The 17,319-nt window shown below is 36.8% G+C and overlaps 1 protein-coding gene and 1 pseudogene across 5 annotated transcripts in view; one reads left to right on the plus strand and one right to left on the minus strand.

The window, feature by feature from the left end:
- Nucleotides 1-17,319, plus strand: part of CATSPERE (catsper channel auxiliary subunit epsilon) — a 199,070-nt gene that overhangs the window by 70,383 nt on the left and 111,368 nt on the right. The window lies entirely within an intron of this gene.
- LOC102151323 lies at nucleotides 13,628-14,584 on the minus strand (annotated as a pseudogene).

The following is a 17,319-nucleotide window of genomic DNA, read 5'->3' on the forward strand; positions in this document are numbered from 1 at the left end:
TTTAGTGGTAATGAGCTCCTTTAACTTTTATTTGTCTGGGAAATTGTTTATCTCTCCTATTCTGAATGAGAGTCTTGCTGCAATAAAATATTCTTGGTTTCCGTTTTTTTCTTTCAGCACTTTGAATATGTCATGCCACTCTCTTCTGGCCTGCAAAATTTCTGCTGAATAATCTGCTGATAGACTTATGGGGTTTCCCTTGTATGTAACTGTTTTCTCTTACTGTTTTTAAAATTCTCTAAAACCACTTTTTGTTATTTTCATTACTATGTGTCTTTGTGTGGCTCTCCTTTGGTTGATTTTGCTGAGGGTTCTCTGTGCCTTCTAGATCTGGATTTCTATTTCCTTCCCCAGACTGAGGAAATTTTCAGCTATTATTTCTTCAAATAAATTTTCTGCTTTCTTTTCTCTCTCTTCTTCATGGATTCCTATAATGTGAATATTGTTACACTTGATGGTGTGGGGTTTGCTTAATCTATTCTCATTCTTTATTAATCTTTTTTTTTCCTGTTCAGTGAGATTGTTTTCCTTTACTCTGTCTTCCAAGTCGCTAATCTGTTCTGCTTCCTCTACTGCTCATTCCTTCTGGTGTATTTTTAATTTCAGTTATTGAGTTCTTCATCTCTGATTGGTTCTTTTTAATGTTTTTTTTTTTAATCTTTTTGGTGAGAGTCTCACTGAGATTCTCTGCTCTTTTCTCAAGTCCAGTGAATATCTTAATGACCATCACTTTACATTCTCAATCAGGCATATTACTTATCTATGTTTCATTTGACTCTCTTGCTGTGATTTTGTCCTTTTCTTTTGTTTGCGACATATTCCTCTCTGTCTCCTCATTTTATGTAGCTCTCTGTGTATATTTCTATGTGTTAGGAAAATCAGCTATGTTGCCTACTCTTGCAAGAAGGGTCTTTTTGTGTCCTGTAGTGCTGTGTCTCCTGTTCACCAGAACCTGGCCCTTCAGAGATGTCTTCAAGGTGTGTTGCATGTACTCTACTTCCCTGATTGAGCCACATTTTCCTTCAGTCCAGTCATCTGCAATGGCTGTCTTTGCCTGTTATGTATAAGGTTAGGCCCTATGTTGTCAATGGGCCAGTCTGGGACCACCTTGGGCTTGAGCTGTGTCAGACCAGGCATTGACTGAGCTGCAGTTGAACCAAACTACAAGGTACTCTCCTGCTGTGTCCCCTGAGAATCTTTCATTCAAGAGTGGGGTCTGCAGTGAGACCAGATTTCTGTCCCCAAACCACGTTGGGGCCATAGGTCAGGACTCACTTGGAGTGATGCCAGCCCATTCAGGGCTGCTTGCACAATGCCATACTTGTGTTGATGCTTTGGATGTACTCTTATGAAGCCAGTTTGGAGGGGAGCAAATCCTGAGGGGAACCTTATTGGGGTGGATGCCAGGAAGATCCATACTGGTCCACTGTGGAAGGGGACCCGCAGCTACCAGGGAAAACTGCCAAGCACAGGTTGGAGAGAGTGAGTTATCAGAAGAGTTTAGGGTGTGGGTGTGCAGTGGTGGTAAGGTTTGCTGAGATCTGCCATGGGAGGATGCTTGGCACTGATTTGGAGAGCTGCCAAGGCTGGGTTGGAGGCAAGTCTGCAGGAGGACATGGTTGCAGTTAGGTGGAAAGTGTTGGTGCTGCCCTGGTTCCTGCAAGTGTCCATGTATCTAAGCTGGGGGGCAAGGGTGAGGGAAGGAAATGGTGCCTACCAGCTTTTTTGTTCTTGGAGAAGTCTCCCAAAAATCTCAGCCCCTCCAGCATATGTTGTGAGATTAGTAAACACATCTCCCTCCCATATACCCCAGGCTTTTTTCAAACTGCTGCTTCTATGCTGTATCTCACCAGGGCTGTTGTGCTGCCTCTTTAATGGCTAGGACTCTGTTTCCTCTCACTCTTCCAGAGTCCAGCCATAGATTTCTAAAGTTCCAGGTGTTAAGCCTCACTGATTAGAAGAACTTAAGAAGTTAAGCCCCTCTGGTTTTCAAAGCCAAATGTTATGGTTGAGATTCATCTTCCTAGTTTGGGTTCCCTGTGCCTAGGGTCCTGGTGTGGGGTCTGCTCCTCTCCCTTCTTGCTTGAGGTAGCCCTTACTCCTGTGAAAAGTCTGGCAAGTCAGCTTCATTCCCAGCCGCATCTCTGCCTCCTACCCTCTTAAATGTGGCCTCTTCTTTATGTGAAGAATCTGTTCTACTAGCTTCAGGTCATTTTCTCTATGTCTGAATACAATCTAGTTGTATTCAAGGGACAAGGTGAGTATAGGATCCTTCTATTCTACCATTTTCCCCAGAAGTTTATGATTTCTATTATTTTAAATTTGTTAAGGAATATTTTATGGCCCAGAATGTGGTTTATCTTGGTGAATGTTCCATGTGGTCTTGATAAGAATATGTATTCTATGGTTGTGGAATTGAGTATTCTATATAAGATAATTAGATTAGGTTGGTAGTGTTAAGTAGATACTTTGGTTAATTTTCAGCCTGATTGACCTGTCAACTACTGATGGGGGGGGGGGGTGCATTTAATTTTCTGACTATAATAGTAGATTCTTTTTTTTCTCCTTTCAGTTGTCTGGTTTTTTTGTTTGTTTGTTTTTGTTGTTGTTTTTTTGTTTTTGTTTTTGTTTTGCCTTGATGTGCTGTTGTTAGATGCATTCATGTTTAGAATTGTTACAACTTTATGGAAAATTAACCTCTTCATATTTATGTTCTGCCCCTCTTCATCACTAATAACATTTCTATGCTTAAATTGGCCTTGTCTGAAATTTTATAGTCCTCCAGTTTTCTTTTGATTACTTTTAGCTTAGTATATTTTTCTGTATTTACTTTTAAGCTGAGTGGTTATGTTTTGTTTTTCAAGATTTTGTTTTTGCCTTCAATTTTCTGCAGCTTGACTAAGGTATGCCTTGGAGTAGTTGTTTTGCATTTACTCTTCTTGATGTTCCCCAAGCTTCCTGGATCTGTGTTTTGGTGTATGTCACTAATTTTGGAAAGTGCTTGGCCATCATTATCTCAAATATTTATTTTACTCCATTCTCTCTTCTCCTGGCATTCCAGTTTTGTATGTGTTACATCTTTGAAATATCCCACAGTTCTTGGAAGTTCTGTCTTTTTTTTATTCTTTTCTTTGTATTTGAGTTTGGGAACTTTCTTTTGACATGCCTTCAAGCCACTAATTCCCTCCTCAGCTCTGGTGAGTCTGCTGATGAGCCCTTCAAAGGGCAGTTTCCCCCTAAAACTGCAACCATAAGGAGTTTCTTTTCCTCACACTCAGCTTTTCCCAATTTGTCATTCTTCATTTCTATTACACAGTTTTTATTCCTAGCATTTCCTTGACTCTTTCTTGGAATTCCCACTTTTCTGCTTACCCATGTGTTCTTCCATATTTTCTACTTTTTCTATTAGAGCCCTTAATCTACAAATTCCCCACCCGATAATTCTAATATGTGTGTCATTTCTGATTCTGGTCCTGAAATTTGCTTTTTCTCTTCAGGCTTTGTTTCTGCTTGCCTTTTGGCATGCTTACAATTTTGCTCGTTGTTGATGAAAATCATATGCATTACATTGGGTAATAGTAATTACGGTAAACAGGCCACTTCTATGTGGATTTATATTAATTTGACCAGTAATTGGACTTGGTTTGGTACTTGATGTAGCTATAGGTACCAGAAGCTTTAAATTTCTTTAAGGTTCTTGTTTTTGTCTCCTCCTTTGACTTTAGACTTGCCTAAGTTCCCCTCTTCAGAGATTGTATGTGTCTTACAGCTCTTTGAACTATGATCCACTATTATACTGAAGTCTTTTTGATATGGTAAGGTATGAGTGAAGGAGTGTAAATGTCAGTCTTTTACAAACCATGTAGAAGGGGAGGGGAGATAGAGTAACTGGATGATGGGCCTTAAGGAGGACACTGATGTGATGAATACTGGGTGTTACACTATACGTTGGCAAATTGAATTTTAATTAAAAAATAATAAAGAGCAAAAAATAAAATAAAAATAAATGTCAGTCTTTTAGTGGGCCTGCATCTCTGGTATGTGGCCTTCAGCAATGTTTATTCTTGTATAGCTCTCCACCACCCCCTTAACTTATTGAGACTGGAAGTCTAGAGGAGATGGGAGTGAAAGAAATGCCATCCCTATGGCTCTGGGACAGGGATCTGGTAAAGTCTTTCTCCCTGGAGAATAGACCTTTGCTGTGGAAAAAGCTCTGGGTATATTTCAAAAAGATTACTTTTCCTCTCCCCCTGCCAGAGCCATGAGGGAATCCTTCTATAGTCATCACTGTGATGGATCTTTCTATAATATTCACAGTGAGATCTGGTGGATTTCCCCCTAAAACTGCAACCATAAAGAGTTTCTTGATCTCATACTCAGCTTTTCCCAATTTGTCAAAATTGCCATATAATGTTGCTTACCACCAGTTTATGGCTCTAATAGCTTCTTCTCTGTAAGCATATTTCAGCTATGACTTTCTGGATTCATTTGTCTCTCCAGATCTTGGGATGGTACTTTGACTTGCAAACTCAGTTCCCTGAAAGGGTTCAAGAAAAGTCATTGATTTTTAATTTGTCCAACTTTTTCTTGTTGTGGTGATGGAAGTAACACCTTCCAGGCTTTTTACATGGTAGAGCTAAAACTCTGTAGAATATAGTTTTATTTCCATTCATTCTTCAATTCTTATCATGCAATTTCAGTCTCTACAACCAAGAACTTCCATATATGCTTGTACAGCTTGAATGGGACAGCTGTTGTGGTGACTCTGCTTTTAATCCACTGAATTGTGCAACCAAAGTCCATCCCTATGTCATGAACTCTAATAGATGCTTTTCACGACTTGGCAGCATTTAACATGTTTAACCATTTCTTTTTTCTTGAAACACTCTCCTCTTATGCCTTCCCTGGCACCAAAACATGTTGGTTTCTCTCTTACTTTACTTGTTACCCTTTGCCATCTCCTCTATTTACTCCTTTTCCTTCTCTAATCTTTAAATGATTCTTTGCATTTACTCCCCAGGTGATCTCACTTAGACCCAATGGTTTTAGATATCAATTATATGATAATGGCTTACAAATTTATATTTCCAGCAAAGCACTTTCCCCTTACCCTTTCAAACATAAGCTCAACTGACCACTAGCATTCCTGTTTAGAGGTCTTATAAATAGGTTCTATATATTGTGGATTAAATGGACCCTCCAGTTTCCCTATAAATCTGTTCTTCTACTGGATTCACCATAACAGTACATGACACCATTATCATCCTAGTTGCTCAAGGAAGAGCTCCCTAACCAATCTCAATGCCCCCACTCTGTCCCTACCCGACAATCCATTTTCCATATGACAGTAGTTTTAAAATATATTATGTCAGGTATCCAGTTCAAGACAAGATGGATTAAATGCATTTCATTTTACTTCTGTCACTGTTCATAATGAAAAAATAATCCTAGACGAAATACATTTTACCCACAGAGACCAAAAGACAAAGAAAGTAGATGTGATTAGGGACCTTGAGATTCTAAGAGCACCCTACCAATGAGTTCCCTGAAGTTTTTCCTTGCCTCCTCTGTACTCTAGCCCAGGCACTAGAGATACCTGAAACTCAAATTCCAGCAAGCACAGAAGAAAACAAGCCCCAAGAAAGGCCTGCATTCTTTATCCAAAAGACCAGAAAGACCCATTGGTGGCCCAGAAGGACAGAAATCTTTTAACATACCTGCCTATTCTTGAACCAACCACTCCAAAAAAAAAAAAAAAAAAAGAGAGCTCTTCCCATTTCCCACTATAATAGGTGCTGCAATAATGGAGCCATTGGCCAGAACCCTGTTTTTCCTCCCACCTCCTGCAGTAATGAGAAATATTACCTCCCCTGTGGAGCCTAAAGCTGGAAATCTGACTCCCAACCCTCTACAATAATGAGGCAGTGCCCTTCTTTCATGGTGCTTGTAGGCAGAACTCTTGAGTTTCATCCCCACACTGCAGTGACAAGGCCAAGCTAATTACCACTTCTATTTATGCATATCACACACACACACACACACACACACACACACACACACGCATACACAAGAAAACGAGGCAGTGCCTCATCTTGCAGCACCTGTAGGTGGAACCCTGAATTCTACCTCTGCCTTCCAATTATAATGTGGGACCCCTCCTCCACAGAGCCTGTGGATGGAATTCCAAAGTCAACCCCTCCCCCCCATATAAGGAAATAATTAAGTAGTGAGGCAGTACCCTTTCTCTGTGGTCCTTGTAGGCAGGACTCTGACTAACCTCTGTCCTACGGTAACAAGGAAACACAGATTCCACTCCCCAGCTGGTGCTGTGGGGACTATTGGGTGGAGTCCTCTATTCTTATTAACACAAAAGCGGAACACAATAGCACTGCAGTAGCTCTATAAACTTAATTGACATTTGAACCACAATTTACAAAAGTGATCTTGGACATGCATTCTGATCCTAAACAGTTTGGCTACCTGATAACATGAAAGATTTAAACAGGAATTAAAATCTTATAATACTTAAAATATTCAGGAAATAACAGTCCAAAATTTACTCATCAGACCAAGAAAAAGGTAAGTCTCAATTTAAAAGAGAAAAAACAGGGATCCCTGGGGGGGCGCAGCGGTTTAGCGCCTGCCTTTGGCCCAGGGCAGATCCTGGAGACCCGGGATCGAATCCCATGTCGGGCTCCCGGTGCATGGAGCCCGCTTCTCCTTCTGCCTATGTCTCTGCCTCTCTCTCTCCCTCCCTCTCTCTCTCTGTGTGTGTGACTATCATAAATAAATAAAAATTTAAAAAGTAAAATAAAAAAATAAAAGAAAAAACAATCAATGTTTATCATATAACAAATGTCATGTGTTTAGAAGAAACAGTGAAGTAAAGGAAACATTTCTAAACTGTAGCCAAATCTTTAAAGATATAGGCTATTTAAGTAGCAAGGAGATATCATGTATGTTTGCATTTAATCTCTTTTGAGTTTTTAATAATTTCCAGTTTTAATTGTCTCGGAATTTTTTTTCTAATAGTGACTTATTGCTATAAATATTTGGTTATAGATCCAATTTCTTCCTATTGGTTTCTTGTGGAAAATTACTCTAAAAGTAAACACAGGGATCCCTGGGTGGCGCAGCGGTTTGGCGCCTGCCTTTGGCCCAGGGCGCGATCCTGGAGACCCGGGGATCGAATCCCACGTCGGGCTCCCGGTGCATGGAGCCTGCTTCTCCCTCTGCCTGTGTCTCTGCCTCTCTCTCTCTCATTCTCTCTGTGTGTGACTATCATAAATAAAAAAATAAAATAAAATAAAATAAAATAAAAAATAAATAAATAAAAGTAAACACAGGTTTTAAACTTTTTTTTTTTTTTTTAGGATTTTATTATTTATTCATGAGAGACAGAGAACGCAAGAGGCAGACACAGGCAGAAGGAGAAACAGGCTCCATACAGGGAGCCTGATGTGGGACTCCATCCCCAGACTTCAGGATCAGGCCCTGGGCTGAAAGCGGCGCTAAACCACTGAGCCACCCGGGCTGCCCTAAACTTCTTTAATAAAAAAAAATTTTGTTGTTTAGAATTCAGTGATGTCTTTTGAATTTTGAGATAGTTGATAAGATTTTCTAATTATAATTAAATATTTATCTAATTATTAGGTTGTATTAGATAGCATTTAATTTTATATAATTAAGTTTAGATATATATTTAGTTGTATCAAACTAAATTAATATAAATATATTTTTATAAATAAACATAAAATTAAATCTAATTAAATATATTTAAATGCTTTAGTAAACATGTATGTAGAATTTATATTAATTGCAATCTTAAATATTTTTCTAAGTGTCTTTTACCTTCAGAGGTGAAATCTCTTAAGAACTTATATGTATTAAGAAAAAGTATCCAAAACCTAGAAATAAGGCAAAAAGATGACTGCATATTCTTTCAGTGTCATTTTGGAGAACTGTCTAACAGGCCCACCTCAGGATCCCTTAGATATTTAAAGGAATGCACTTTTTAAAAAATTATATAAAATAGACATAAACATTTACCATTTTAATAACTATTTTAAATGTACAGTTCAGTGGCATTAAGTACATTCCTATGGTTGCACATCTATCTCTAAGAATTTGATGACTCTAAGTACCTTATATAAGTGAAATCATACAGTATTTGTCTTTTTGTGACTGACTTCACTTAGCATAATATAGTCAAGTTTCATCCATGTAGCATGTGTCAGGATTTCCCTTCTTTTTAATTCTAAATAATATTCTGTTGTATGCATAGCAAAAGAAAAGACACTCTATTGAATGGGAGAAAATATTTGCAAGTGACATATCTGATAAAGGGTTAGTATCCAAAATATGTAAAAAAAAACTTATGAAACTCAATATCAAAAAAAAACACATAATCCAATAAAAATGGGTACAAGACATAAACAGACATTTCTCCAAAGAAAACATACAGATAGCCCTCAGACACATGAAAAATGCTCAGTATTGCTCATCATCAGGGAAATGCAAATCAAAATCACAATGAGATATCACCTTCCACCTATTAGAATGGCTAAGCTAAAATCAACTACGTAAGAAACAAGTGTTGGTGATGATGTGGAGAAAAAGAAACCCTCATGCACTGTTGGTGTGAATGTAAACTATTATTTATAATAGCCAAATTACAGAAGCAGTCCAAGTGCCCATGGATTGATGAATGGATAAAGAAGTATGGTATACATATTTACAATTAAATATTATTCAGTTATTAAAAAGAATGAAATCTTGCCATTTACAACACATGAGTGAATCCAGAGAGTATAATGCTAAGCAAAATAAGCCAGTCAGAGAAAGACAAATACCATATGATTTTACTGATATGTGGAATTTAAGAAACAGAATAAATTAACAAATAAAGAAAAAAAAGCAAAAGATAAACCAAAAAGCAAACTCTTAACTATAGAGAACAAATTGATGGTTCCCAGAAGGGAGATGGGTAGGGGTATGGATGAAATAGGTGATGGGAATTAAGAGTACACTCACCTTGATGAGCATGGGGTAATAATATGGGTTGTTGAATCACTGTATTGTAGAGTGGAAATGAATATAACACTGTATTATAACTACACTGGAAATAAAATAATTCTTTAAAAAGAATAAAAAATTTTCCATTGAATATATATACCACATTTTCTTTATTAACCTATCAGTGGACACTTAGGTTGCTCCCATATCCTGGCTATGGTGGATAATGTTACAGTAAATATAAGAAAGAAGATATGTCTCTTTGATATTCCTTTTTACGTTTCTGTTGGATGCATGCCCAGAAGTGGGATCGCCAGATCATATGATAGCTCTATTTTTATTTTTTTTTTACGAATATCTATACTGGTTTGCATAATGGCTGTACCAATTTACATTCCCACCAACAGTACACAAGGATTTCCTTTTCTCCACATCTTGCCAACACTTCTTATCTTTTATCTCTTTGATGATAACCATTTTAACAAGTGAGAGGTGATATTGTAATTTTGTGATTGATTTGTATTTCTATAATGATTAGTGATGTTAAATACCTATCATATACCTGTTAGGGCCATTTGTATGTCTTCTTTGGAGAAACGTTAGGGGCATCTGGCTGGCTTGGTTGGTAGAGCATGTGACTCTTGATCTCGGGGTCATGAGGTCGAGCCCTGTGTGAGGCATACAGCTTACTTCAAAAAAAAATAATAATAATACATAAATAAAAAGCTACTTGGAGAAATGTTTATTCAGTTTCTTTGCTCATTTTTATTAGTTAATTTTTCTTGCTGTTGAATTGTTTGAAATATGTATATATTATATATATATAATATCTCATAGCTATCTGGCTTAGAAATATATTTTCTCATTCAGTAGATTGCCTTTTCACTCTACTGTTTCCTTTGCTGTGCAGAAGCTTTTTAGTTTCATGCAATCTGATTTGTCTACTTTTATTTTTGTTGCCTGAGTTTTTGGTGACATATCCAAAAAGACTCCTTGCCCAAAACAATGTCAAGAATCATTTCCCATATGTTATCTTCTAGTAGTTTTATGGTTTTTTAAGTCTTATGTTCAAGTCTTTAGTCTATTTTGAGTGGGTTTTTAAAATACGATGCCTGATAAGGGTCTAATTTAATTCTTCTGCATATGGATATCCAGTTTTTCCAACATCATTTGTTGAAGAAACTATCCTTTCCCCATATACATTCTTGGCACTCTTGTCAAAAATCATTTGACCATAAATGTGCAGATTTACTGCTGGACTTTTTATTTTGTTCCATTGGTCTATAAATCTATTTTGAGGGTGGTACTATACTGTTCTTATTACTATGGCTTTGTAATATATATTGAAATCAGGAGGCATCATGCCTCCAGCTTTATTCTTTCTTTTTTAAAGATTTATTTATTTATTTGAGAGAGAGAGAGAGAGAGAGAGCACAAGCAGGGGGAGGGGCAGAGGGAGGGAGAGGGGAAGCAGATTCATCACTGAGTGGAAAGCCCAGTGTGGGGCTTGATCTCGGGAGATCATGAATTGAGCCAAAACCAAGAGTTAGACACTTGACTGACTGAACCACCTAGGCACCCCTCCAGTTTTGTTCTTTTTGATCACAATTGCATTTGCTATCTGGGGTCTTTGGTGGTTCTATACAAATTTTAGGATTGTTTTTTCTATTTATATCTAATGACATTGATTTTGATAGGGAATGAATTGAATATGTAAAGCATTTTAAATAGTAAGGACATTTTAGGAATATTCCTTCAATCTATGAATATGCAATATCTTTACATTTATCTGTATTTTCTTTAATTTCCTTCACCAGTGCTTTACAATTTTTAGTATAGAAATCTTTCACATCTTTCCTGTCTTTTTGTTGTTGTTGTTGCTATTGTAAATGAGATTATATTATTTATTTCCTTTTCAGAGGGTTCATTGTGAATATAAATGAAACTAATTTTTGAATGTTGATTTTTTTTAATTCTGCAACATTATTAAATTAATTCACAAATTCTAGCAAGGTCTTTTGTTAACTCTTTAGGATGTCCTACATACATGATCATGTCATCTACAAACACAGGTAATTTTACTTCTTCATTTCTACTTTGAATGCCTTTCATTTCTTTTTCTTATCTAATCACTATGGCTAAAGGACTTCCAGTACAATGTTGAATAGAAGTGGTAAGATTGGGCATCCTTACCTTGTACTGGGTCTTGGAGGAAAAGCTTTCAGTTTTTCCCCATTGGTTTTTGTACTAGCTGTGGAGATCCTATAAACATAATCCCTTATACATTAAGGATTTATTATGTAAGTTCCTACTATACCTATTTTGTTGAGACTTTTGATCATGAATGAATGTTGAATTTTATTAAATGCTTCTTCTGCATCTATTGAGATGATCATATGGCTTTTATCTTTCATTCTATTAATATGGTATATCACATTGATTTATTTGCATATGTTAAACCATCTTGCATCCCATGAGTGAATCCCACTTGGTCCTGGTGTGTAATCTTTTCAGTGTGCTGCCAAATTTGGTTTGCTAATGTTTTATTAAGGAGTTTTGCATCTATATTTATCAGAAATAGTGGCGTGTAGTTTTCTCTTCTTCTGGTGCCTTTGTCTGGCATTGGTATCAGGGTCATGCTGGCCTCATAAAATGAGTTTGGAGGTATTCCTTCTTCTAGTCTTTGGAAGAATTGAAGAAGAATTCTTATTAACTCTTCTTGGAATATTTGGTAGAATTCACCATGAACCCATCTATGTGTTCCTGGGTTTCCTGTTTTTGGGAGATATTTGATTATAGCTTCAATCTTTTAATTTCTTATTGGTCTGTTCAGGCTTTGTCTTCTTGATTCAATGTTAGTAAGTTGTGTGTTTCTAGCAGTTTACCTATCCCTTCTTATTTATCCAATTTGTTACCATATAATTTTCATAATAGTCTTTTATGATTCTTTTTATTTCTGAAGCATCTGTTGTAATGTCTCCTCTTTCATTTCTGATTTTGAGTCTTCTTGTTTCTTAGTCTAGGTTAGGATTTGTGCATTTTCTTTATATTTCAAAACACTAACTCTTAGTTTCATTGATTTTTTTCCCTATCCCTATTTTCTGTTCTCTACTTGATTTATTTCTGCTCTGATCTTTATCATTTATTTCCTTCTGCTCACTTTGTGCTTAGCTTGTTCTTCTTCTAGTTCATTGAGGTGTAAAATTAGTTGTTTATTTGAGATTGTTCTTTTTTAATATAGGCATTTATTGCTTCCCTCTAAGCACTGCTTTGATACGTAGCATAAATTGTGTTTTTGTTTTCATTCATCTTAAGATCTTTGTAACTTCCCTTTTGATTTCTTCCTTGGTCCAATGGTTTAAGAGTATGTTGTTTGGTTTTCCTGTATTTGTGAATCTTCACATTTTCTTAGAGTTATTGATTTCTAGTTTCATTGCACCGTGGTTAGAAAAAATACTTGGAATGGCTTTATTTTATTTTTACTTTTTAAAAGATTTTATTTATTTACTTGTCAGAGAGAGAGAGCACAAACAGGGGGAACAGCAGACATAAGGAGAAGTAGGCTCCCCACTGAACTGGAAGCCCAGTGTGGGACTCAATCCCAGGGTCCTGGGATCATGACCTGAGCTGAAGGCAAATGCTTAACTGATTAAGCCACCCAGGCGTCCCCTTGGAATGATTTTAATCCTGTTACATTTTTAAGATGTTTTTGACCTCACATGATCTATGCTGGAAAATATGCACTTGAGGAGAATGCGTTTTCTTCTGCTGTTGGTGAAAAGTTCTGTATATGTCTGTTAGGTCCATTTGGTCTATAGTGTTGTTCAAGTCAGCTGTTTTTTTTTAAATTGTTTTTCTAACTGGATGTTTTAACCATTATTGAAAGTGGGACATTAAAGATTCCTACTATTATTGTATTGCTGTATCTGTCTTCCAATTAGTATTTGCTTTATATAGTTAGGCATTCTGATGTTGAGTGTATATATAATTGTTATATTGTCCTGTTTAATGGATGTTTTTATTATTATATAATAATTTTATCTCTAAAGACAGTTTTTGACTTAAAATTCTATTTTCTGTTATATAACTGGGTCATTTCTGCTTTGTTTTGGTTACCATTTGCATGGAATATTTTTTTTTTATCCCTTCACTTTTTTTTCACCTCCAAAAAATTTTATTAGCATGATTAAGACATTTTTAAAATAATGACAGAATTTCTTAATCTTAAAGAATATCACTGGCTATATTTTATAACAAATATTTGCAAATGAATGGACAGCTTTATTGCCAGTCTTCATTTTATTAAAAGCAATCCATATTTATTGGTTCCATATGAATTCATGACTATTGCTTTGACTGGGAATTAAGTAGAGAAAATATCTTCCATAATCAGAGCATGACCTATATTATTGAGTGAAGAGTTGATAAGAATCCTCAAAGAGTTAGGTTTTTGTTTTTTAAAAACACTGCTTTTGCACATTACAAAGAAATAATTAGTATTTTGGCTTTTTAAATTCCTACATGATATTCAGAATGGCAGTCCCCAAAGGTCCTCCCTCCATGTAATGCAAACACAAACCCTCTTCTGGAATATACATTCTTGGAATGGGCTCTAAGGACTTGGGCCTCCATGTGTTTGTACTGGTTTGAAAACAAAAACTGCATCATCCAGAATGTAGTAGTCATTATACGTGTTGCTTTCACACAGGTATGGTGGTCTGGTGAAAGCTTCAGTTACAAAACCAGCTTTTCTGAAAACTTTAGGCAGACTACTCACTTGTTCTTCTCAATTCTGTACCTTGATTTCTAAAATTTCTGATGGTTTTTCCCACTTGCCACCTGTTTTCTGCATAGTGAAGAAAGGGTAAAAACAGGGCAAGAATGGCCCTGCCTCTGGTCGGCTCCAAGACACTTCTGATATCTTTTAATAGCTTATGGGCTCATCATAGCAGTCTAGCAAATTGAAGCAACTGATGACATTGTACTGGAAGCCTTTATTCTGTTATTCATTTATACCAAGTACTCTGTATTTCTTCTTCTGAAGCTGCCATATCATAATTTCAGATAGCTCAGTGGCATACATCTCTTCAAAGTGAGGGCTCATAATTTTTGTGACTTCTCCATTTCCAGCACTGAAATCAAGAAGTCTATGGGTTTTCCAGTCTGGATTAATTTTTAGCAGTCCCTGAAACTGGTCTGGTGAAAACACAAACATTGAGCCTCTTCCTAGAAACCCAATGAAGATGTTCTAGACATAAACAGGTTAAAAACAGATGACACAAAAAGGTGATATATTTGGATAAATAGCCCTATTTCTCAGAGCTATTTTTTAAGATCTGTGTCCCTTGATCAAGTTAACTCTGAACAAAGATAGCCTGGAGTGACTAGCATAATTTCCCTCCATTGCACACATACTGCTGGTGGTTCCCCTTCCTGCCATCTGCTGCCACCATGGTACCACTTATCATGTTCACTTATAGGGATGGGTGAACAGTTCCAGAGTCCACATCCTCTGCATTAGCTATATGGTCACCAGGCTCAGGCACAGAAAGCCTGGGAACAGTCTCATGAGGGGACATGGCTACTCTTTGATCACCACCAGCACCTAGGTGAAGAGGAGGAGGCGCTGCCCATTAGGGCTACAGCCATCATGCCCAATTTGCCCATCCTAGCCTTTCTCTATCCCTTCACTGTTAGCCTATGTGTGTCTTATATAAAGTGAATCTCTAGTGGACCACAAATTGCTGGATCTTGGTTTGTTGTTGCTTGGTCTGAATTCAGACATTCAACCAGTCAGACACTTTTGACTAGGGAGTTTAATCCATTTACAGTTAAGAAATTGCTGATAGGTGAGGACCTATCAATTAATATTACCATTTTTGTGCATTGTTTTCTGTCTAATTTGCAGCTGCATTGTTCCTCTCTTTCTCTTTTCATATATTCTTTTGCTATTTGAGGAGGGCGTTTTTTGTAGTGCATTGCTTTGATTCTTTTTATCTTTGGTATATCTACTATAGGTTTTTTTCTTTGTGATTACCTTGAGGCTTGGATAAAGTATCTTGTAGTTAAAGTGTCCACTTTAAGTTGATAGAACTTACCTTCAATTGCATATAGAAACTCTACATTTTTACTATGCCCCCTTTGTATTCTTTTTTACATTTATTTATTTTATTTATATTTAAATTCAGTTAGTTAACATATAATGTATTATTGGTTTCAGAGGTAGAACTCAATGATCCATCAGTCTTATATAATACCTAGTGCTCATTACATCACGTACCCTCCTTAATGTTCATCACCCAGTTACCCTGTCACCACCCTCCCAGTGGCCCTCAGTTTGTTTCTTGTGATTAAGAGTCTCTTATGGTTTTTCTCTCTCTCTGATTTCATCTTGTTTTATTTTTTCCTCTCTTCCCTTGTGATCCCGTTTTGTTTCTTAAATTCTCTATATGAGTGAGATCATATGATAATTGTCTTTCTCTGATTGAGTTATTTCACTTAGCATAATATCCTCTAGTTCCATCCATGTCATTGCAAATGGCAAGACTTTAATTTTTTTGATAGCTGAGTAGTATTCTATTGTATATATCTACTACCTCTTCTTTATCCGTTCATCTGTCAATGGACATCTGGGCTCTTTCTGTCATTTGGCTATTGTGGACATTGCTGCTAATGAACATTAGGGTACAGGTGCCCCTTCAGATCACTACATTTGTATATTTGGGATAAATACCTAGTAGTGCAATTGCTGGGTTGCAGGGTAGCTCTATTTCCAACTTTCTGAGGAACCTCCATACTATTTTCCAGTATGCACCAGCTTTCATTCCCACCAACAGCGTAAGAGGGTTCCCCTGTCTCCACATCCTCACCAACATCTATCATTTCCTATCATTTCTGACTGGTGTGAGGTGATATCTCATTGTGGTTTTGATTTGTATTTCCCTGATGCTGAGTGAGGTGGAGCATTTTTTTCATGTGTCTATTGGCCATTTGTATGTCTTCTTTGGAGATGTCTCTTCATGTCTTCTGCCCATTTTTTGATTGGATTATTTGTTCTTTGGATGTTGAATCGGTAAGTTCTTTACAGATTTTGGATAGTAGCCCTTTATCTGATATATTATTTGCAAATATCTTCTGTTCTGTTGGTGGTCTTTTAATTATGTTGACTATTTGCTGTGCAAAAGCTTTTCTTCTTGATGAAATCCCAATAGTTCATTTTTGTCTTTGTTTCCTTTGCCTTTGGAGATGTGTCTAGTTAGAAGTTGCTGTGGCTGAGGTCATAAAGGCTACTATCTGTTTTCCTCTAGGATTTTGATGGATTCCTTTATTTCATTTAGGTCTCATCCATTTTGAGTCTATTTTTGTGCGGTGTGAGGAAGTGGTCTGGTTTCATTCTTCTGCATGTGGCTGTCCCAATTTTCCCAATGCCATTTGTTAAAGAGATTATATCTTTTCCATTAGCTATTCTTTCTTGCTTTGTCAAACATTAGTTGACTAGAGAGAAGAGTTCATTTCTGGGTTCTCTATTCTGTTCCATTGATCTATGTGTCTGTTGTTGTGCCAGTACCACACTGTCTTGATGATTACATCTTTGTAATAGAGCTTGAAGTCAGGAATTGTGATGCCACCAGTTTTGGTTTTCTTTTTCAACATTCCTTTGGCTATTCAGGGTCTTTTCTGGTTCCATACAAATTTTAGGATTGTTTGTTCCAACTCTGTACAAGAAATTGATGGTATTTTCATAGGGATTACATTGAATGTTTCGATTGCTCTAGATAGCATAGGCATTTAAACAATATTTTTTCTTCTAATCCGTGAACATGGAACATTTTTCCATTTCTTTGTGTCTTCCTCAACTTCTTTCATGAGCATTCTGTAGTTTTCTGAGTACAGATCTTTCGCCCCTTTGGTTAAGTTTATTCCTAGGTATCCAATGGCACTAAATACATATTTTTCAATAGTTATTCTGGGGCAGCCCCGGTGGCGCAGCAGTTTAGCGCCACCTGCAGCCCAGGGCGTGATCCTGGAGACCCTGGATGGAGTCCCACGTTGGGCTCTCTGCATGGAGCCTGCTTCTCCCTCTGCCTGTGTCTCTGCCTCTCTCTCTCTTTCTCTCTGCATCTCTATGAATAAATAAATAAAATCTTAAAAAAATAGTTATTCTGAATTAAATGGGCTAAATGCCCCAATCAAAGGACACAGGGTATCAGTTGTATAAAAAAGCAAAACCTATCAATATGCTGTCTGCAGAGACTCATTTTAGACCCAAAGACACCTCCAGATTTAAAATGATGGAATAGAAAA

This window comes from Canis lupus, chromosome 7 (assembly GCF_011100685.1).
Source record: "Canis lupus familiaris isolate Mischka breed German Shepherd chromosome 7, alternate assembly UU_Cfam_GSD_1.0, whole genome shotgun sequence".
In the NCBI taxonomy this organism is placed as follows: Eukaryota; Metazoa; Chordata; class Mammalia; order Carnivora; family Canidae; genus Canis; species Canis lupus.